Source organism: Macadamia integrifolia, unplaced genomic scaffold (assembly GCF_013358625.1).
Source record: "Macadamia integrifolia cultivar HAES 741 unplaced genomic scaffold, SCU_Mint_v3 scaffold_189A, whole genome shotgun sequence".
Classification (NCBI taxonomy): Eukaryota; Viridiplantae; Streptophyta; class Magnoliopsida; order Proteales; family Proteaceae; genus Macadamia; species Macadamia integrifolia.
Genome location: NW_024870635.1, coordinates 168,911 through 191,053, shown reverse-complemented (window position 1 = coordinate 191,053; position 22,143 = coordinate 168,911). Strand labels below are relative to the sequence as shown.

At 39.6% G+C, this 22,143-nt stretch overlaps 1 protein-coding gene across 3 annotated transcripts in view; it reads left to right on the top strand.

Moving 5' to 3' along the window:
- The window catches only part of LOC122071091 (probable ubiquitin-like-specific protease 2B), a 95,338-nt gene that overhangs the window by 16,384 nt on the left and 56,811 nt on the right, over positions 1 to 22,143 (top strand). The window lies entirely within an intron of this gene.

Genomic DNA, 22,143 nt, shown 5'->3' with positions numbered 1-22,143 from the left:
AAGGTTCACGGTATCGGGTTTCGACCCTTGGGGAGACCAAAATTTCGGTCGAAAGAAACCTGAGAAATTTCAAGGATACTGGGGAATTTTTCCCGGTCTGGTGGAAACTTAGGTTTCGACCCCCAAACAATGTTTTTTTTTTGCCTATTTTTTGTGTACAACCTATTTTAAACATTTCTAACACATTCACATCATTAGTTGTATAAAAAAAAACACATAAAGTCATACTTGTATGGGAACCAAAGGTTGGATAATCATTGCGCTGAGTTGTTGACTTAAATTCTAAAACTATATTACATAATGACAGTCTACACTATATATAATCTACAATCTACATCAAAACATAAGACATAATCCAAATGATCCAAAATAAATAAAAATACTACATCGTCATGAGTTATCCCTCAACACTCAACAATAGTTAACTAGTGACTCAAGTACTCAACACTCAACATTCGACACTCAAGACTCAATACTCAACACTCAACACTCAACACTCAAGTGACAACAGTCAACACTCAACATTCAATTGTCAATACTTAACATTCAACAGTCCACACTCAAAAGTCAATTTCAAGTAGAGTGTCTCGGTGGTTCCATCCCACGAGCTGCATACCACTGTAGATGTCGTAGCCGCTTCTCTGAATGCATCACATATGCATCCCATGACATATTTTTGGGTCCAATTGTCTTGGTAATCTCTCATTGCCGCTCTATAAAATGCATCATCAACATCAGCTAGGTATCCCGACCTAGGGAATGGGTTAGTCACAATCATAGGTTGTGGCCCTTGTGGGTGTGGCATAGAAGGTTGGGATGGATATCCAAAGATACTGTTAACAAAAGATGACCCACCCCTTGTAGAACCCTCCTGCTCGAATGAGGAAGAAGATTCACCATTTTTTCGATAACCACTAGCATATCCAAATGAACCGGTGCTCTCGAAGGATGGTCCACCGGCATATACACCATATCCCGGATACCCATAATGGGATGCGGCTGATCTGGCACTCTCAAAGCCACTATCACCATGATGTACTGGATTAGGGCTCAAGTCAATGAATTCTGGTGCACGCCAATGCCCAGATCCTTCACCCTGTCCCAAACTTATGGATTCTATTGTGGCAGACAAGCTAGAAATATCCATGCTTTGGCCCATCCTAGCTTCCTCATCTTGAGGCCCGAACCTTTTGCATAGTCCTCTACTATAGCCTCTCTGTTGTCAGGAACCATGATCATATTGCGTGGCATGTGTGAACTGAGTCTCCCTTATGAATCTGATTGGCGATGGTTGTGGAACCATGTCACTTTACATCCTATCATCTTCATCTCGCATGACAGTTAATCTATCATTGTCATCATAGCCACCATCCCCATCACCATTGTCATCATCATCATCACCTTGTGTCTAGTCAGGGGACCGAGTGGAAGACGATGAAGGCCACCAATGCTCTTCTTCTTCAATTCTAGCACTAGTGTGGGACTCAAATGGACGGGGTGACTTTGAGTGAATTCTCCCCTCTTTTGACATATATTCTTCGACATCAACACCCATTCTTGAAGTGATTTGACTGCTAGGCCGACCATCGGGCTCATCTAAAAGTGGCTCGCTTTGATCTCTAACCCACTCATAAAGGGGATCTTCATCATCATCATCCTTTTGGAAGATATTGGCAAGCTCGATTGGGGTAATATCATTCTCCATTCCAAGGTGTACTTGTTCTTCTTTCAATCTCATATTATAGTGCACATAGACCAAGTCCGACAACCATGCAACACCCACTGTTCCGTCTCTTGGAGTGTATGAGGTTGAAAGTACTCCAATTGCGCTGACACCCAGTGGCGGAACATATCTGGGATAACACTTTAATTGCTACTTTAGACAAGTTGGGTGTGTCTCTTCCATATTGCACCCACCATTCAGCTGCATAAAACAATGAGAGACTATTAGGTGGGTTTCTATGATGGTGCATAGCTGAATATGAAAGAAAAGAATAAGGTCATTGGACCAACCAGCAGCAGTGTTATCACGACTTGCAACAGCCGCTGCCCTACCGAAACTCCCAATTCCATCCCTAAAGGTTTTCATCTGTACGTCGGTACTAATGTTAGCAACTTAATGTTCATATCCTAAGTTAATAATTACATTAAGTAATAACTTCAACACTCACCTCCTTGTTGATAATATTCTGGGCCGTTGATTTTGACTCAATCTTCTCCACAACGGTGTGATGTAGGGATTCCTAGGTGACTAGGTTTCCTACAAGATTAACTAACCAGGTAGGATAAACTCAAGGGACTTGGGTTGGACAGGGTAAGGGAAACTCAGCAAACAAGTGAGATTAATGAATAATGTAGCAATGAACAATAATAGTCTAAGCATAAAAGCACATAAACTCACTCAAGCTTCAGGTGGGAATATGGGGTAGGGAACATGGCAGCAACTATGTGTTAAGTTTAGCACGAGTCAATCAAGACATTAAGCAAGCTAAGTAAACCAAACAATGTCTAAATCAACCAACTAATGAAAGGCAAAACAGCAGAAGTTTCTTTAGGAAAACAGTAAAAATTGGCTTAAAAAGAAAAGGTATATGTTCAGATTTCAGTGGGGACTAATGGAGGTAATGGGCGGCCAATGAATGTAGAACAGGGGGGTTCTTTACTTATCTTGTTGCTGTCTGAAGTCTGAGGAGAAGAGAAGAACTCGAGGTCCTCCAAAATAAAGAGTTGCAGTCCAACCTAGTTGATAAAGAACAGCAGTCCCGATTGTTGGTAAAGTTCCAGCACCAACCCATTGGAGGTTTTCTTGATGGAGATAATCTCTAATGATGGTGAACAATTTTTGCAATAGGGCAGCAGCAACAGGGAAGACAGAAAACAGAAAAGAGAGGGATGAAGGTCGAGAAAAGGAGAAGGAGAATGGGAGAGAGAGCCGTGAGAGAGAGAAGAGGCGAGAAACAGAGGGAGATCGAGAGTGAGAGATGAGAAGAGGGAGAGGGCAGCGAGAGAATTCATAGGGGGGGTTTGGGGGCTGTTTTTCCTTTAACAATCTTCATTCATTAATTAGGATCTCTGGCCAGTGGCCTTACAATGTACTTATAAAATAAACTTCTAAGAAAAGGAAAAAATCCAAACAAAATCTGCTAAATAAAAAGTTCTATACTTTAGGGAACAAATAAAAGAAAAAAAAGAAAATAGAATCTGCAAAATACGTAAGGAGTCCTAACCTCTTTAGGGAAATAAAAATACTACTTAATTAAAACAGATTTACTTCCTAACAGAAGAAAAAAAAATACATAAAATAGGTAAGGAGTCCTCTTCCTTGCGTTGACTGCTAGTGGGGCCATGTACAGCTGCTTGAGTTCCTGCGTGGCTCTCCAAAGGTGGGCCCCAATCTGATCCTTAACCATCCAACCAAATAGAGTCCAGGTTGGATGGTTCTCTGTGCCGCCTCCTCTGGTAAACCCTAAAGCTTGGGCTGATGTCCCCATCACGGTGTGAACTGCATCTATGAGATCAGTTCTCAAGCCAAGCCTATGCTTGTATTGATACTTGGGGTTTAGATAATTAGCTGAAAATACATAAGGTGAATATTGGGTAAGCAAAAGTATATGTCAATATTTATAAGTTCAAGTAAGGTGAATAAAGTAAAACTAACCAGCCTTATGTAGAGGATGCGTGAGCTGCCTCTCCCAGTAGTCCTTGATTATGGCAAAGAACTTCTTGTTACCCTTTCGGTACAACCCTTCCACCTCCGTCTTCATTATTTCAATAGCTGCCCATATGATTGGTAAGGTGGGTTTCTTCTGTGAGTCAACCAACTTCAAGACGCTCACAATCGGATCTAATATCTTTACCACTTTATTGAGATTCTCCTAGAATTTTTCACTAGAAATAGTTGCCTGGGCGGCTTTTCCTCCCTGAGAGTTAGATCCATCCCAATTAAACCACTCTTCAGAAGCAAACATGGACCTCAATCCAGACTTTTTCGTCTCAAAGCTCTGCAACGTGATATAGTTTGTCGCGAACCTTGTCAACCCTGGCCTCACCAAGTCCCCACCACATTTAGTCCTTAACAAGTTTAGAGCAAACCCATGGTTGTACACATAGGTGGTCACCTGCCTCGCTTTTTCTACCACACTTTTTACAATCTTCAGACTTCCCATGTATTTTAACATGAGATCTATACAGTGGGCTGCTCACGGAGTCCAAAATAGATGTTAGCTACGATTGTTCATTAGCTTTTCCCTAGCTTTCTTGAAATTGCTCCCATTATTAGTGACAATCTGTACCACATTCTTCACCCCAACATCCTTTACCACCTCTTTCAAGAGGTTGTAGATGTATTTTGCATCTTTCTTTTTATTGGATGCATCAACTGATTTTAGAAAGGTTGTCCTTTCATCACAATTCACCATAAAATTGATGATGGACCATCTAGTGGGTCCAGTCCATCCATCACACATCACGGTTACCCCATAGTATTCCCACATTGGCTTCAGATCCTCAATGTAATCTATCAACTCTTTCTTCTGCTTTGGCAAATGTACATTGTACATCTCATAAGCTGTTGGCCCCTTCACACCTGGCCCAACCCTACTAATCTCATCCAGCATATTTTGGTAATATGACCCTGTGGTCACATTAGCTGGAATGCTATTATCGAATGCCCACTTGGAGAAATCCATTCCTGCTGCCTCCTTAACATTGCTCCACACTTGCTTCAATTTTAATTGTCTTGAATCTTGCCTTCGAAATAGTGCAGGATTAGATTGAAGAACAAGAACATCAACATGACGGTTACGAGGTGGTGGTGGGGGTGGGGCTTGGTCCCTCACACTCTGGGACCTCCTCAATGGAATCTCTCTCTCTCTCTCTCTCTCTCTATGTCTCAACCTCCTCCTCTGTGGCTCAGGGTCTTCTTCAGCCACTTGAGATGAACCAACTCCCTTTGCCCTCTGTACATATCTTTCCTCATCAATCACAAGATGGGCTCTGCTTGCTGCGAAAGTCCTCCTCAATTGTTCAACCTCTTGTGCCGTTTCTACATCATCCAAGTTAGGTTCATCACTGTCATAATCTTGCTCCCCAACTCTGGCAATGACTTTAGACAAGCATTATGGTATTCATTCCTAACTGCCCTCTTCTCCTTCCTCTTCTGCAACCCTCCTTTTAAATGCTCCAACATGCTCCTCTTGATCTCATTGGATACATTAGGGCAGCCCAAGACATTCTTGTCCCCGCCAGCAAGATGCCACTTTAATCTTGTAGCCCCACCAGGCATGATTTTTTTCTGGCAATAATTACATTGTGACTTCCTCTTATCAACTGATAGAGGTCTCCCATGTGGCTATGCAATGTCTCCACCTCTATCAGCCATTATGCAACACTTAAAATCTTGTTACAAACACTGTTCCAACAAAAGAGAGACCAATTATAAACATATATGCATCAATAATGACTCATAGAAACAATTAAAGATAATTGTAAATTCTCAACAAAGCACTATATTTTTTCCTTATTAAAAATATTTTTAAAAAATATTGAAAATATTTATTTGCTTAATAAATAATGACTAATTAAGAACCATCATATTAGTAATAAAACATGATTGTAAATGCATTTGTAATACATTCAATAATTTTCTTAAATTTAAAACATAATAGACAATTTTTCGTAACTATTTACATTTTAAAAATAATTTCAGAATATATTTAATAAATTTTTGAAATTAAAAAAAAATAATAGAAAAAAAAACCCGAAACCATCATGTTGTAGATCGTCTGATGGTGTTCAACATATATTAAATTGAACACCAAAGATCAACCATTAACCCATTTTTTTTTTAAGACAAATGTTGAAGTTAAATGCATTTTAAAGACAGAAAAAAAAAAGGATTAACATGCAAAAATAAATTCGGCCATCGTGAATGTGTAGATCAGGTCCTCCTAAGTAACATATAAAAAAATTACATGATTCTACCATGTTTACTAATATATATATATATATATATATATAAAAGCATTTTGGGGAAGTTGGGACTTACTTTTTTGGTCCAAGATGCCTTACCTTGTGTAGATGAAGCAATAATCATCCTTAGATTCAAGTTTGATAGGAAAAAAAAAATGCAAATCTCACTGTTTCCCCAAGTTTCCCACACTTAGGAGAAAAAATGAAGGGAGAGTCAAAATCTGCTGAAATAAATGTGGTTTTCTGTTTGAAATAAGTTATATAGTACCTGGTTCCACCCAAAGGTTTAAGTCGAAATTTCCCATGGGAAATTTGGTCGAAGTGGGTTGATACCTGGTCGAAACATGTGACTTTTAAAAGTCATATGTGGTTTCGTTCGACCCCTGGCGATTCATAGGTTTCACTCGAGTTCTCGAACCATGGTTTGGTATGATTTTTGCACCAATTTCAGGATTTCTATTCGAGTTGATTTCAATCTATTTCATGCTAAACTATTAATGAACATGTGCTCAAAGCATTGTAAAGTTGTAATTGTAATTAAAGACAAACTCTCTCTCTCTTTCTCTCTTTGATTAGAGCATGAACGGAGAAACATAGAGCACCGGCCCCTCTGCTGTGTGAGCTGCTGCCTCCCCCACACAGAAAAGCCACATTCCAGCAGCCCCCTTCCCCCCACTGCCAACGTCTACCTCCACCCCACTCTTTGCCTGCCCCTTCCCCTTCTTTGCAACCCCCACCCCATCCCGCCTTTGCACAGGTCCGCTTATGCTGATGGGATGGGTGGAGAGCTAGAGAGTGCAGAGAAATTACAAATTGTGTAAAGTATAGAATCAGAGAGGGACTCCTGAGATTCAGTCTTTGTCTTCCTAGTTTCCACTGACCTGACCTGACCTTTGTTGTACTAACTTCTCTTATCAGATTCTTGATGCTCCAATTACCAATGCAGCCAACTCTGAGGCTCTAACAATTGACCATGGATTGTGGGGGGATATCAGAAATGCTCTTAACTTCCGGCCTTGGACTATTGAATATTGTATCTTAAAAAGGGGATCTACACGTGGCTAAGGACAGGATCTATACACTGTCTCATTTGGTAGAGAGGATGACCTTGTGGTTGAGGACAGCCGAAAACTTTGTGAATGCCACCGGTGACCAGGGCTGCTCGGGTGGGAAATTCTTGGACCCCTTGTTGTTTGCTTGAATTGAAGGATGGTGTGTACATCCCTGATGTGGAAATGCTGGAGAGACTGAAGGTTGAAGAGATCAAACACACCTGGCTGGCCATGTTGGCCATGCTGGTCTTCTACTTCGAGGCCGGCCAAGGGAAGACACCCCTTGGTTCCCTCAGCTTCGTTCTGCTAAGGAAGAAGAATATAAAGTGAATCTATAAATTGAACTGGCAAATGGTTTCCTTATTTTTAAAATATTTTCAATTAATGCAACCAAACAATTTCAATTTCTTGACCAAAAACCTATTTCTTGACTTATTTCAAGAAATCAATAAAAATTTGAAATAGAAATCTAGTTTAATACTTTTTCATCGCTGATAACATCATCCTATGCCATGAGATTGTCAGAGGTTTTGACCGTAAGTCTCATGGATCTGCAACTCTTCTAAAATTGACATTCGCAAAGCTTTTGAGTCTATTAGATGGGACTTCATCTCTAGAGTCCTGCTCCAGATGTCATTCCCCCCAAATTTTGTCCTTTGGATCCTAGTCTGCATCTCTTCTCCTCGCTTCTCTGTCCTTGTCATTGGTAGTCCTGCGAGTTTTTTCCCTTCCTCTGTGGGCATCCACCAAGGTTGCTCCCTCTCTCCTTTTCTCTTCTCCCTTGGCCTTGAGGATCTCTCTAGATCCATCCAATCTTCCACTGATCTTCATCTTATTTCCCCCATCTCAAAATTTAGGTCTCCCTCCCGTACTCACCTCACTTTTGTTAATGACCTTATGATTTCCTCAAAATCTGATCCTCCTCTCCATATCTTCCATCATATCTACCCTCCGCTTCGAAAGCCTCTCGGGTCTTTACATCAATCTTCTTAAATCCCGCATCTTCATCTCCGGGGTCTCTGATGCTTCTAAAGCCCGGCTCCTTGAAATAACGAGATTCTCTTTTGGCTCTCTCCCTGTCAAGTATCTCGGTCTTCCCCTCATCCCTTTTATGCTCTCAGCCCACCATTGTACTCCCATTCTTGACCTCTTGAAAAAGAGGCTTCAACTATGGAAGAAAACGCTCCTTTCTTATGTTGGGCAACTTGACCTCACTAGATCTGTGCTCCAATCTTTGTACCTCTATTGGTCTAGAGTCTTTGTTCTCCCCGACTCCACTATCAAAGCCATTGAGTCTCTCCTTCGTTCTTTCCTTTGGAAAGATACAGACACCAACAAATTCCTCCACCCCACCCTTTGGTCCATTGTCTATCTCCCCAAATCCGAAGGTGGCCTCGACCTCAGGCGTATCAAAGACATTAACTTTACAAACATCCTTCAGCTTATCTAGTTAATTGTGACCAAACACAATAATATTTAGGTCACTTGGCTCTACTCTTACCTCCTTAAGTATGACTCCTATTGGACCACTTCTCCTGGTCCGGATGCCTCTTGGGTTGGGTGCAACATCCTCAGCTTAAGACCCAATGCTATAGATGCCATCTCCTTCTCCATTGCCAATGGTGCCTCTACCTCCCTTTGGCTCGACCCTTGGCATCCTTCATGTGTTCTCCTCCCTGTTATTTGCCCTAGGATTGTCTACTCCTTTGGTCTTGATCGTTTTATTACTATTTCTTCCATCATCCTCAACAATGACTGGGCCCCCCCTTTCCCTTCCCTTAGCTGACATCTAGTCCTCTCTCCCCCCCCTTCCTCCTGGCCAGAGAGGAAGAGAGGATTCTATCCTTTAGAATCCTTCCCCCTCTAGTTTGTTTAGTGCCTCTTCTACCTGGAACTTTGTCAGATTCAAAGCCCCACTTGTTCTTTGGCGCAAAGTCCTATGGTTTAAAGGCCACATTTCCCGCCATAGCTTCACTGCTTGGCGAGCTATCTTCAACTACCTCCCTACATAGTCCTTCCTCACCTACCGTCACATTCAAGTTCCTCTTGCATGCTACCTGTGTTGAAATGGAACTAAAGAAATTGACCACCTCTTCTACTCCTATCCCTTTTGCTCCACTATCTGGAAAAAATTCCTCCGTCGTTGTTGGCCTTCTAGCAGAAGGATAATTCCCTCTAATAGAGAATGGATCTGGGTATATATGACCTTTTCTGGCCCCACCATTTGTGACATTGCTGGCAAGCTCGCATTTTGTGCCACCATCAATCACCTCTGGATGGAGCGGAACCTTCGTAGATGGACGTCCAACTCCTGTTGTTATGATAAGGTTTGGAATGCCATCTACTATGATGTCAGCTCCAAGCTTGCTTCCCTACCCCATCGTAGGGTTAGAGATTCCACAAGGAACAGAATCATTGTTATCTCCTGAGGCTTCTCCCATATTATCATATCTCCCCCTTGATGGATTGTATCCCCTTGTTGTTGCTTTCTCCCCTCCCTTCCCCCGTTTTTGTTTGGGTTAGCTCCTTTTGCTTGTCTTCATGTAAGCCTCTTCTCCCACCCTTGTATATTCTTCCTTGTCCTTTAATATAATTTTATTCATCCAATTTTTTTTTTTTTCATTGGTTTAAATTCGCAAGGGGTTCAGGGTTATATTTTTGTTCCTCAAAGGTGACTCTTCTAACTATGTTTTTGGGGAGATAGGCTAAGGATGGATTCTGAAGATTATTTCATACAATCAAAGGAAGAAAATATTGCTGGAATCTAATTAGGGGGTGCAGATCTCTACAATTGTTAGGACAGAAATTAGGGCTAAATATTCTCAATTAAAATGACATTAACTGGGTCATATTGGAGTGACTCTTGCACAGCAAATGATTGTAACAGAAGCACCAAGAAACAGAAGAACAGAAAATTAGGTCTTTTAAAATAAACTTAATGTCTCAAAATAAAAAAGTCCAATGGTCTTAAAATTAAAGTCGAATGTGCTTAGGAATCAGGTCTTATTTTTCAGTCAGAATGAAGGTGATTGGAATTGTAACTTGCATGTTGAAATCAGAAAAAAATAGTTGTCGACTCAACATAGTGACCAGAATTGAAAGTAATGGACAGACAGTATCAGAGAGAAGAAATGAAACTCGTAGCAAAATGATGAACCACCTCCCTACCAATTTCAGAATAATCAGTTTACCTGAATTTCTGGCAAACAGAGTTACAGAATGATGTAGATGGACTGATCCAAACCCATCTGGATATCCAGACAGAGTTGAACCGGATCAAATTTGGGTCTTCGACCAGTAGGATCTTTTAGGATTTTATTTTTATTTTCATTTTCATGCAGTCTTTTATTTTGGTAGCTTTAGTAGGAGATAGTTATTAGGATTTAGTTTCCAATTAATTTGAGTTTTCAAATTAGAGTAGGTTTCCTTTCATATTGGATTTCTTCTACTATTTATGCCATGTAACTGATTGAGTAATTAGAGATTGAATGATGAATTGAATTTGAATGTTTGAGAGTCTAAGGGCTGTGTGTGTGATTCTTCTTCCCCCCCTTCTTTATGTGATTTCTCCCTCCCTTGCAACTCTGAGACCCATCTCAATAATTTCTTCCCTACCCCTACCGGCCCTCCATCACAAAATAATACAAACTAAAAGAAAGCAATAAAATTGAATTGTAGAGAAGTATTCCTGACAGGGTAATGTAAGATAAACATTTACTCAAATTCTCAGAGAGCTATAACGGTTGGCAAGACATGAGCATATAAGAATATAGGGGTGAGAATCCACCCCAAGGTTTGAATCCACCATAGATGAGGAAATCCATCTTCATGCATCATGGTTCAAAAGAAGGGAAAAATTTGCAACTTTACTCTTGAAATGTGTGTCAACTATGGGTTAGTCTATTTATAATATTCAATATAACCCAAAAAAATGGAAAATAGAAACACAATCAAACAAAATAGAAACTCTAAGAGATCAAGCTTTTAAGCTGTCTTACTTTTATTAGGAAACATTAAAATATATATTATAAGAAATAGAAACTAGATTGACTCTTAAAACATCACTCTTTTGTTTCATAAGAATAGTCCAAGTACAACCAAGGATTAAAGTATTGGTATTGGTTGCCGTATCGGTTGATCAAAATTAAGATACGTATCGGAGGGTATCGTATCGTATCGGAGATACGCTAAAGACACGCACATAAATGGATATGAAACACTTTTTTAAACACTTTTGCATAAAAAATTTGTTAAAAAAAGCTATTGGTAACATGTATTATGCATAAACACTAAATTGAGGGTATCGCACTAAGAATTCAAGGTTTGTAGTTGTCCCATAAATGTAAAATCCTTGTTCCCAACCTTAATTTCCACTTTAGCTAGAGAAAAATATGGCTGGTAGTAACTTTGGAACAAAAACCCCTCAAAAAATCGTGTTTTTTGAAAAAATACCCATCTTGGCCATTATATGACTGTAGTGCACTGTATTGGTACATACCGATATTCATCGATACATAATGACACTCACCGATACGTACTGATCGATACATACACTCACCGATATGTACTGATACTCATCGATATGTACCGATTGATACATACAAATACTCACCGAAACGTACCGATACATACCGAAACGTATATTTCACCTCGATTTTATTTTTTTCATAGAGTATTAGTACGTATCGATAGTGTATTGGTGCATAGCGGTATGTATCGTAGGATATATATCGATACGAAAGGATTTTAAAAATTCCATGTATCGTATCGGTGTGTATCGTATCGATCGGCTAAATTTAAGATACGTATCGGAGGGTATCGTATCGGTATGGAGATACTTTAAATTATGAGTACAACGAGAAAAATCATCCACAAAGGAAACAAAATAATGTTGACCAAATAAGGTGGTACTAGGACAAGGTTCCCAAACATCAGTATGCATAATATGAAATAGAATTGCAGATCTATTATTGCATTGGAGATGGCTCCTCCACCTTCCTTTGGCTTGATCTTTGGCACCCAAAGGGGCTCGTTTCTCATATTCTAAGTGGCCGCTCGGCCCGCTGCATCTACAGTTCAGGGCTCCCTAGGCATGTCGTGGTTGATGATATATTATCCTTGGGTTATTATATTTTGTTTTTTTAGCCCTTTGAATATTCCCTCCCCCTTGGGGGCCCTTATTTTTCCTTCTTTTGGTAATGAATTTTTATTCACCAAAAAAGGAAAAAACATCTTGTCATTTCACATAAAAACTGCATTATATAATGTTCAACTTTTTGGAAACCATTTTTTACCTCTGCATTAAATAATGCATTAAATAAGTTTCGGGAATAAGGCAAGCGGCAATTAAAAGAAGGTTACAACTTCTTAGTTCACCACTTTGGAGTCAAGAAGTTGCACCCTTTTATTAACATATTTTCATTCAGCGGTTTTGATGTTCCGTTTCCACTTTGATGAGCTTTAATGCATTTTTTTTTTCTTCTATTTAAACCTCTTCGTATGTTGTTTTTTTCGTGTAGATAGGTCCATTTTAGTTTTGGCCAAAAAATCGAAGTAGGAAGAAGTTTTTTTTTTCAAAAACTAGATTTTTTGGGTTTTGGCAGCTTTGTATCAAGTGTATCGATCCATATCAGTTTGTATCAGTCCATATCTATACTGTATCATTTATGTAAATAAACTTTTTATGTAGCGGTTTATTATCGTATTGACATAACTTATTATGTAGCAGTTTAGTATCGTATTGACATGGCCAATGTCAATTTGTATCGTCTGTATCGGTCTGTGATGCAGTAAAAGGTCTCAATCAGGCCAATTAGGCCTCTGAAGACTTCTTTTGTGGATAAATAAACAATATAAGAGATACAAGAGACCTAGAGCGAGGGGGGAGGGGAAGGGAGCTACACAGCCGAAGCAACTAGGTGGAGGGGACCAAAATGGAAGATGGTAGTCCCCAGGAGACATTGAGACAACAATAAGCCTGTTCCCTAGGGGGTCTTTTATGGAGTGATGGGAAGGGTGGCAAGCTTAGAATTAACATCCAAAAAGATGGATTTCCAAATCATATCCAAGGATATGGAGTTGGAAGACCATCTTTGAAGATTCCGCTCCATCCAGATACTATTGACGGAGGCACACAAAAGGCAAGCGTACCAGCGATGTCACAGATAGAGCTACTGCCAAATGTCATGTCAACCAAATCCACTCTTTCAGGAGGGGAAGCACATGTCTTTTAGAAGCCAACAACAAGTTAGGACACACTTCCAGATGGAAGAGGTAAAAAGAAAGGAAAAGAAAAGATGGTTAACATCTTCAGTACCATTCTAGCAAAGGCAACGGGTAGGGGCTGCCTAGATATTTTTGTGGATCTGACTATCTGAGTAGGAAGACAGTTAGAAAGAGCATGCAAAGCAGTGAAGGAATGGCGAGGGATGTGGCCTTTGAACCAAACTATATTTCTCCATGGAACAAGGGAACCTTAAGATCTGATGAGATCCCACGCTGAGAAGGAGCTAAACAGGCTAGAAGGTGAGTGGATCTAATAAAAATTTTCTGTTCTTCCACAATGACCAGGGGAAGGGGGGAGATCCAGCCAGAGACTCGACAGAGGGGGGGGGCTCTAGATACCACTAGAGATGATGGAAGAAACTAGAGCATCTATAAGAAGACCAGAGGAGTAAATGTTTCTAGCTGAAACCAAAGAGTGGAGGATACTCGAGGGATGTCAAGGGTCAAGCCAGAGAGAGGTGGAAGAGCCATCTCCAAGATGGAATGGATATCACCTATAGCCTTAGGTTTAACAATAAGGATATATTGCCAAACCTGGGAAGCATCAGGAGAAGGGGAAGAAGTCCTTAGGGAATCCGTACGAAGGAGGGAGTAAACCCAACAGACCCAGATGTTTTTCTGCTTAGAGGCAAGCTTCCAAATATCAACCTTAAAAAATGATGCAGAAAGTGATCGAAAGACAAGAACAAGAAATACACACAGGTTTATGAGGTTTAGAAAGATTGCCTACATCCTCCGTGAGATGAGATCCTGCTTCACTATTAATGGAGAATAGGGTTACAACGCTCGTCCTCACACCTCTCAGAATTGCTTACAGTGAAAGTAAACCTCACTACAAATATATAGCGAAAAATTCTAACACCAAGTACAAAATTGCCCTCAGTAATACCGTTCTATTGGAGGGGCTAGCACCAGTACTCTCTGGATTAAACTGCGATGGATTGCAAGACATCGTACTCCAACAACTTGATGATACCTACTGAATTGGCTCTTTGATCCTCCTGAGACCAAGACCACCCTCAGGTTTTGGGAGACATACAGAGGACCATCTAAGAAGATGGAGGAATTTTGTAGAGTCAACCCCTTTCCAAAGGAAGCGCGAAGAATCAATTCAGCAGCCCTTATGGTGGATTGAGGGAGCACAAATATTCCGGACCAGTAGAGGTGGCAAGAATGGAGCACAGATTTGACAAGGACTAGATGCCCCGCATAGGAGAGAAGCTTGCCTTTCCACAACTGAAGCTTCTTTTTCATGAGATCCAATTTGGGAGTACAATTATGGGTAGATAATCTAGCAGTGATAAGAGGGAGCTCAAGGTATTTGACTGGAAGAGTGCCTAGAGACACCACCAAGAAAGAGGTGAGATTTGAGGAGATTGATGTGGAGACCTGAAAGGGATTAAAAATGTGGAGTAAGACATGATAGACTCAACGGAGGAGTAATCAGCTTCGGAAAAAACCATAAGGTCATCCGCAAAAGGAAGATGAGTGATGTTAAGGGCCTTGCATTTGGGGAGGGTAATGTAGAAGTAGGTTACACTAGGTAAACAACTTCCAAGATAATAAAACTCAAACCAATCCAAATCTGTACTCTCTAATTAACCTCAACAGAATCAGAACAGAGTAGCAAACAAGGGGAAACAAAACCAGAAAAATAACCCCAGATGTCTACTTATAGTCAGAGGATAAACCAGCAAGGCAGCAACAAAACCAATAACAGAGATCGATACCCAAGAGAGATCTGGGTTTCGGCCAGGCCAGAATCGGGAGTACCTTCTTCACTTCAGGTCTTCATATAAGGAAACTGGGAAATTCTTCAAGGGCAGCAGCAAATCACCTCAGAAGATCACCAGATTAGGATCGAGTGACCCTCTTGGAGACTAGAACAAAACCTGAAAAGGGCTTCCTGATCAGCCTTCAGATTTGGAAGATGTGACCAGTCGATGGAGCTTCAATCCTTGGTTTCCTTGCTGAAATTGATTCTTGTTTTATGCTTCCAATAAATCTGATTTAATTCACTCACTCCTCTGACAGCGAACAATAACAGAGAACAGAAAAAAGAAGAAAAGAAGATGTAAGTCAAGATAGATGTGGGTAGGATTGGCTATCTCAGCCTGGGTATCTCATCCACAACTATCCCAGTTGTTGTCTTCCTTTCTCAGGAGAGGGTGCAAGCAAAAACTGCAGCAATCTTCATTAATTCCAAAGTAATTTGTGTCTACAGCAACCCTCTTTATATAGAGGTCTGAATTACGAAAATTAGAAACTTGACACAAAATAGAAACTAAGGAAAATAGAAGCTAAATCAAAATAGCAACTAATGCAATTAGCAACTAATGAAAATAGAAGCTAATTCAAAATAGAAACTAATGCAATTAGCAACTAATTCAAAATAGAAACTAATGCAAATTAGAAACTACCACTAACTTCTAATTTAGGAAACAAAATAGCAGCTAATAGGACTTCCTAAAAACATAACCATATTACTAAATTAGGAAACTAAAATAGCAGCACAAGGGAGCTTCCTATGCTGGCCGGTAGCTTCAAGTTTGCTTCTTCCTCCTTCGGTAATGGATCTCATGATGGGGATTTACATCAGAGGGGGGGGGGGGATGAGGTGAAGACCAGTGCTGGATTGGATGGATTTAGAGAGGACCATGAGACAAAAGGAGAAGAGGAAAGGGGAGAGGACATCCTTGACAGCTGCCTCTTGAGGAAGAGAAGTAGCCAAGTAGCCAACATGATTGCCATTCACCAAGATAGAGGATTTAAGGGAAGAGATACAAGAATAAATCCAATGAACAAAGACAGGAGGGAAAGAGATCTGAAGCAAAACCTCAGAGATGAAATCCCATTTGATGGATGAAATCCCATTTGACGGAGTCAAAAGCCTTATGGATACCAATCTTAAGAAAGGCAGTATGGGAGTGAGATTTTCTACCAAATCCTCTCACAATCTCATGGCGAAGGATGATGTTGTCAGAGATGCTTCTTCCTGCATTGAAGGCAAACTGATTAGGATTGACTAGGGAGTCAATGACAAGGTGGATGCGGTTGGATAAGATTTTGGCATCCACTGAATTTGGCCCATGGGTGGGTTGTATGAGCCCTGGGATTTCTATTTTTGGGTTTAATGTAATGGGCTGCTTTATAAGCCCAAAAGTTGGGATTAAAAGTGTACATGAAATTAAGTAGAGTGATAAGGTTGTGTGGGTCCCTAAGTAGTCAAATAGTCAAATCTTGAAAGATTTCTTTTAAGTAAGTTGTTTATGTTAGTTTAAACTTGTTAGGAGGTTAAGAATCAATTACCCTTTTTTTTTTTTTTGTCTTTAGATTTGTAGCCGTCCCTTCACCATTTATGATGATTTTTGGTTAATAGATTGATTTATTTGCTTTGACACTAGCTTAGTTGGATTTTCTCTCTCCCTCTTGATTTGGTAATGGGTTCTTTCTCTTTCCTCTTCTCTCTTTACCCTCAGCTGGAGATTTGTCTCCTTCGCCATGGCTGAGCATAGTTGTCAAGGCATCACTAAGGTGGGTGCCTTGGTCGCGTTGCGTCTAGCCCCTCTCCAATGCCTTGGGTCACCTAGACATTTTGACAGCTATGTGGCTAGGGGTTTCTTTTCCTTTTCTTGTTATTCTTTCTCCCCTAATTTTCTCCATAGTCCGGTAAATCAGATTTCTTTATTTTCCCTTTTTTGCCCCAACAATTGACAAATTCAGATCCTCCATCCCTACTTTATTCTCTCTTCAGAACCATCTGCCACCCTTGGACTCTCCTTTTTTTCAAATTTCACCTCATTAAATTCAATAAATTATATTGTTTATGTGTATTCGGATCTGATGTTTCTTCCCTTGAAATCTAACCTTCAGATATAATTATTCTTTCTATCAATTTTTACCATTAGATCTAGATTCAGGTCTGGCCCATAAGAAGCCGTCATATCAAAATCTTTGTCCTACAGTCCTTTAGTAAGCCCATCACTTGCAAACCCAACGATATCTCTGCATTATTTGGTATCAGAGCTGAAATCCTTAATTTTCTATGACAATTGATTAGCACTTCAATTTCACATAGAGAGAAGTATGGGGAGACTTGGGGATGGAGTTTGTGATCTCCGAACGATTTTCAAGAGATTGACAATAATATTAACTCACTGTGATAAACTGTTTGGCATGATAGATGCTTCAAAAAGCGAATCATAAGTGGAAAGAAGATACAACGACAGAAGAACTCAATGATCTTCAAGAGATGATTCCAATTGCTGACACAATTTGAAAAAGTTCGAGGCCATTGATTTCCTTCTTCCACTACAAATGTTGGATGAGAGAAGCCAATTGTTTATAATTTTGATTGTGGGTTTTGTTAGATGATGGTATCATCAAAGCCAACGGTCATGGATGCGGACCGTTGGATGCGGATTGAGTGGTATTGATTTTCCTCCAATATAGAACTACAGGATGAGTTTTTCCTAAGACTTGGGAAATTGATGCAGTTAATGATGTCCAATCAAGCCATCTAAGCCTTAGAAGAGTTAATTTTGGCCCATGGTTGGTAACTTGTTATGTATGGCCTTGGGCTTTTAATATTTGGGTTTATTAATATAATGGGCTGTTTTTATAAGCCGAAAAAAGTTGGGATTTAAGGGGGTACACGAAATTTAGTATAGCGATAAGGTTGTGTGGATCCTTAAGTGGTCAAATCTAGAAAGAGTCCTTTTTAAGGTAAGTGTTTGATGTCAGTTTAAGTTAATTTAATCTTATTAGGAAGGTTAAAAGTCATTAGTGGAGCCAAATACTTTCTTTTTTGTGTTCATGCATGTAACCACCCCCTACAATTTATGATGATTTTTTGGTTAATGGATTGATTTATTTGCTTCGTCAATGGACTGGCTGGTTTTCTCTCTCCTTCCTCCTGATTTGGTGAGAGACTTTCTCTTTCTCTCTCTTTTCTCTCTTACTCGGATGGGGATATCTCTCCTTTCTATTCTCTCTTCTTCCCACGGCTGAGGATTTCTCTTCCTTCTCTTGTTATTCTTTCTCCCCTAATTTATCTCCATGGTACATCAGATTTCTTTATTCTCACTTTTATTCCCCAGTTATTGACAGTTTCAGATCCTAAAATTTTAGGATCTAACATCCCTACTTTATTCTCTCTTCACACCCATTGACACTCTGTCACTTATCTTTTTCAAATTTTGCCTCATTAAATTCAATTAATTATATTGTTTATGTTTTATTACTATTCTGAAATTTAATTATTAGGATCTGATATATATATATATATGTTTTATTTTGATGAATCAATAAATTCATTACCAAGGAGGGGAAGAATATTCAAGGGGGGAAAGAGGGGGGAGGGGGGAGGGGGGAGTGGGGGAGTGGGGGAGTGGGGGAGGGGGAGACCCCAGGATACAACAGTGAGCCTGTTCCTTGGGGTGCCAGTAACAAACTGATCTGATCTTTATTCCTTTGATACCTGACCATCAGATCTGACCATTCTTTCCATTAATTTTGACCATTAGATCTAGATTCAGATCTGGCCCACATCTAGCCGTCAGATCAGTATCTTCTTCCTCCAATCCTTAAGTGAGCCCATCACTTGCAGATCCAACGATTGATCTGCATTTGTATCGATACTTGATACCATGGTTAGGATTAGTTTCTTTCCAGCTGGATTCCCTGCCACAGTTGTTACGGTGCCAAGTGGAGCTGTGGCAGTGGCAAGGCTCCTTGGCATAAGTGTGCCCAAGGTGGGCGAAAATATGCCAGTCCAGGTATGTATGCCATTTGGTACATTTTTCTTCCCCCCTTTTTATTTTCTTTCCCTTTGTTCTTCTTGTTTGATGCCTTTATTTTTTTCTGATGCTTTTATCTCTTTCTTTTTTTATAATATCTTACTTGTTAGCTCCTGTATTTTATTTTGGGGGTGGGGGTGGGATATGAATATCATCTTAATTGGAATTTTATCGTTTTTATAAATGGAAATATAATTTTTGTTGTTGCTGATTTTAAAAAATAAAATTCTTTGATGGTGCAAGAGATCGTCAAATCCTTACCCTATTTAGACTCACATGAGGTATAACTGTGAGTTTTCCTTTGCTCCGTCCTTCCACCTCTGGTTTTCAGCCTTTATTGGCAAATCTGAAAAGATACAGATTTAATAGCTGTTTGTCACTTTCCTTAGATTTTTCTATCCGAAAGTTTCTGTAATTCTGTGTGAATTGTGGAATCCAATATTCCATTAACAACTTCAAATATTCGTCAATTGTAACATCTTTTTTCTACTTTATCATAGTGGCCATCCTTGCACATCTCCTCTTATATGGATGCTGCATGCAGCATCATTGCCCATGCTTTTTGTTTAGTATTTGTTGTTCAATAAAACCTACCATGCTGGTACAAAAGGTTTTGTTTTGGAATACAATATAAAAACTAACGTAATTAATATACTTCGTATCCTTTAGATTATGATATATATATATATATTAGTGGCAGTGGGACACTCCTATTCATACTTAAACAGCACTGGTTGGCCAACTTCTTATACTTAATCTCCTCTATATTATGATGTATAATTTGATTTTAATAACTTCCATTCATAGTATGCTTCTATGCTGCCACTGTTTGGGCAACTTCTAATTGCTGAATTCTGTTCCTAGTTACTGCAAAGTCATTAGTGACGTAGCAAAAGTTGTGTCTGCGCTACGAATGATGCAACCTACCATTTCAAATCCCCAATTAAGTTGCATAGGGCCCACCTGAACAAATGTAATTCCAAATAAGTTAAAACAGGGAAAATATGTAACTTTCGAACAGTGACAGACCTTTTGGGAAAAGGTTACTAAAATCTGGAATAACTAGGTATATAATTGAGTGAAGGGATTTCTGGTAATTAAAATTTGAAAGACGTAATTTATTAGAAAACTTGAGGAGGTTTATAAAGTAATAAGGGAGTATCAGGCCTTATTTGTAAATAAGATGATAGTACTTCTTCAATCTCTAGACAGTCTACACCTGAGAGCGATGGGCAGGGACACTTGATGATTCATAATTTTTGACGTCTTATCTCGGTTTTGACCTTGGTCATAACGAAAAAACCAGTGACGACTTGACAGGTTTACTAGATTTTGGTTGAAGTCTTGGAGAATTGACCTAAACAGTCAAAATTTCACTCGAAATGGTCGAAATTTCTCCAATAATGGTCGAAATTTTGTATTGCTTTCCAATTTTTTGGTTCTTCATTCCTATCGTATATTGCAGTTATTTTTGTTGAATGTTTTATGTTACAGGACTAAATTTGGTGTACTCTGTAGAATAGGCTAAATAGGGGAAAGGATACAGCAGGCTACGGTGTACAGTTGCAACCTAGGGTCTAAAGCCAAACTGCCACTTTGGTGTTTGTTCCCAATCTAATGATTCAGATACATTTTATCATGCTTAAATAGGCACTTCTAGAAGTTTCAGGGAAAAATTCCATCATTTGGCCATCGCACTAGCCATTTCGATTTGACCTGAGAAATGGACCAAATTTGAGCCCATTTCATAGATTTTGATGGTATATTTCAGTTTTAACCAGGGTCAAACTCTTGGTCAAAACCAAATTTGGACTCTTGTAACGAATCTCCAAATAACCTGAAACTTTTGGTTCAGCTTATTATGCCCATGACCTCTTAGAACCAGCTGATAAAACCCCAAAAATAAGTTTATGAATTGTGACGAAATTGTCCTAAACTGAACCTGGGGGCAACTTCAAGAACCTGACCCAATTTGGTTCTCTTGCTTCCTTAACCTTTGGGTCCAAAATTTAAGGGCCGAGTTGGTCTCTGTAGGTCACCCAACCCGAAAAATTTCAGATCCAACAGTTCAGCTTTGATTTGACTGGGAAAAGGGGACGGACTCACTCTTCTGGGCTGCAAATGCTGCCCATAACAATGTATTGAAATAAAACTGGAACAGGAGCTTGATCTAGTTGAAGTGTTTCCTGCGGAAGCTCATATATTGATATAAAAGAAGTTAGGAGATGAAGATTGAAGAGATAAACCCGCTTACTGTGAACTGCCCTGCCTGTGATTGCCCATCAACCGTAGGACAAGGTTTGCTCATCCAAACCCCTGTGACGAGAGACCATCTGTTTCACCATGAAACAAAACCATATCCATTCTACTAATCGATTGATTTTGAAAATACATTTATAAACGAAAAAGTCCCCTAAATTGTGAACAACTCTGAAGGAAAATTTCCTAAACCTACTAGCCCCTTCGTCGAGTAATTACAAATTTAGAAATTGTGTAGAAACAAAGCAACATAGGACTCTAATCAGTACTCAGCTAAGATTGCAAATTGAAAGGGGGGGAAAAAAGAAAAAAATAAAAAGCGCAGGTCCGTCGTCCATTATAAAGTGTAAACCAAAATTAAATAAAAGACCCAATAACTCATATCCTATTCCTAACTACACCAACAAAGTTCTGAAAGTACCCTTTCCTATATAGAGAGTGAAGCGTGGTTGAATTTCAATGAGTGCATGAATTATGAGGCCAGAGTTCTCCTAGCTAGAAGCACACTTAAGGCACCAAGGCCTCTTAACTCCTAGAGGTGTAAAATGGAAGATAAGGCGCATGTATGATAGTAATGAGGCCCCCAATTCAGAAAAATTATGTATAAGCTAATGTTAAATCTCTTAGAAGTAATGTATAACACAGAGAAATGGAAAAAACAGTATGAATTATCTTATTCACCATTCTTGTGGTACAACTCTTATTATAATTAAAAACAATGTAACACTATTCGGTTGTCCCCACCTCCCCCCCTCTCCACACCCCCACCCCCCCAAAAA